Genomic DNA, 2,506 nt, shown 5'->3' on the forward strand with positions numbered 1-2,506 from the left:
GGTTTCGGGCCTTAGGACCGCGTGGGGGGGGGGGGGGTCCACAACTGTGTCGCAGGTGGAGGGGAGAGCTGGTCACATAAGCGAGGGGGTGGCGCCATAGTGCAGTGCGGGGGACCGGAGCACGGTGCACTCTATGACTCATAGGGGCAGTGGTGGGGGTTTGTTATGACTTCCAGAAGTGGTGTGTATCTACTTAGGTTCATACATGCCGTAGTGGCATTATACAGGGTTACGTCGGCCGGGCGCATTCTTAGCGCCGAGTGGCGTGTCCTGTTGTATGAGTCCACGAGATTCTGAAGAATATCTATGTACCGCCGACTGTTTCTATGTGTAAAGTAGCGCCACATACGCTCCTTCAGAGTAAGATTGTAGCGCTCGACGACAGCGGCCTTTTCATCGGGGCTGTGCGCTACACAGAATCCTATACCGAGCTCCTCGAGCAGACGCTGCAGTACACCGTTGGTAAACTCTTTACCTTTGTTTGTCTCTAGGTACATGGGTATTCTATTCTTACTACGTGCCAAAACACTCCGAAATGCCGCGGCTACCGTCGCACCGGTCTTATCGCGTAAAGGTTCGACCCAAGTGTATTTGCTGAGTACATCGATTATTACAAGTATATACGTGGAACCATCGTTGTACTCCTTCAACGAACGAAGGTCCACAAGATCGGCCTCCCAAACGTCGTCGATATTGCTGACGGTGTAAGAGCGACGCTGAAACGTATGTCGTACGGGCTTATGCAACGTATACGCATCTTGGGCCTCCAACCAATGTACGACTGAATCTCGCTTTAACCTACCCTTAACCGCTCGCTCGAGGTTACCGATACCGGCGTACGAAGACGGCTCTGCTGGTGTGTAATAAAGACGCCTCAGAAGGCTGTCATCACCCAATATCTTTTTTTTCTTCTGTTTCACGGCAGCCTTAACCATTGTACTCTTTTCTTTTTCTCGGTATCGCTGGTTGTACCGGCCGACACGGATCTCGTATATTTCTTCCCCACGAGCTCTTCTTCCCCGGAATCTCTAAACACTTCCTGAAACGCCTCGCCAAATTCCTCCTCTGTAGATGAGCTCTGAGTCGGCTCAATAGGGCGCGGCACAATTGTTACACGGCGCTGTGTCTGATTACCGAGAGACGTCGTGTTGCTCCCCTCGGCAGTACGGAGGAATCGCGCAAACTGGCGACTCCCCGCCGGTCTCGCTGTTTTTCTCTCACGCATAGTGCCATTGATTAAATCCACGATGTTGGCGTCCTGCACGACGGCTCCACCGATACGCGTAACGCCTTGTTTACTCCACGAGATGCGTGGCGAACCAGCGTTGCGCAGCCTTCCTAGTAAGCCTTAGCTCTGTACTTTTGGGGTACGCTAGCGATGATGTCATCGTCGACATCGTCGGTTAAGCTCCTGACATTATCCTCCGCAGAATTGTTTTTTTTTTTTTTGGCACCGTTATCGCCTCGCCTATCCTCGTCGGCGTTATTCCGCAGGTCCTCGATAAAGTGTCGATAACGCTGCAGCACCTGATTGGACATCTTCCACTTTTCGCGCTCGTCGATGAAATTCGGTGAGTATAGGAACTCCTTCATGGATGCGTCTAATCTGCTTAGGGGGGTCCCGGGGGTTTGCACGGTGATTACGGTGTCGACACCCTGCTCCTGCTGCTGCTGGTAGTGTTGGTGGGGCGTATGAGGCATTGATCGGTAGTGCTGCTGCTCCACGCTCTCCTGAGGGATGAGAACCATCTTTTTGGCATGCTCCATCTCGATCTCTCTTTCTCTTCGTGATGTATACTATCCACTTCCTGACGTATACTATCCACGTATACTATCCCTATCCACTTCCCCCTATGAGTTTAGATATGACGGTGCCTAGATTGGGCGCTAGCAGAAAAGGTAAAAAACCACTGCTCTGAACGATAAGACGTTTCCAGTTTTGACGGCTGAACCAGGTCTGGATAAACGTCTCAACAGCGGCTCGTGTTTTCGTAAGCGACGTTTCTGCGCCGGCTTGAGAGTTACGTTACCGCGAAGAATATTCAAAGCACATTCACATATATAGTTGACGAGCCGTGAGTCGGCCGCTCGTGACAAAGCACTACGCTGTTTGCTAGCCAGATGACAAATAGCCTGTAACACTGTGGCGTGTTTGCGCGCTATAGAGCAGCGTGCGCCGGATACCATTACAACCGAATGACTGGTACGTCTCGATCGGTGTACCCGCCCTTTATACTCTTTCGCGGTACGTACACGTAGTGGAACGGGTCCGAAGGAAACACGCACGTGCGAAAGCGGCAGTTAACCATGGCGGTAGATAACCATGCGGTTGGGCCGTGGGGTCGCGGTAGATCTCCTGTACGAAGCGCGGATTTTCAGGAAACACCTGTCTGGCCAGATGCTGTATCTGTGCTCTGTCGCGCGCATTCTTAAATACAACGATGTAGTTGGCGTTCAACGAGATATCGCGCTGTCCTGGCCCCTGATGAAAGAGATTCTGCGTAAT

The sequence above is a fragment of the Cephus cinctus genome, unplaced genomic scaffold (genome assembly GCF_000341935.2).
Source record: "Cephus cinctus unplaced genomic scaffold, Ccin1 Ccin1_scaffold0580, whole genome shotgun sequence".
NCBI lineage: Eukaryota > Metazoa > Arthropoda > Insecta > Hymenoptera > Cephidae > Cephus > Cephus cinctus.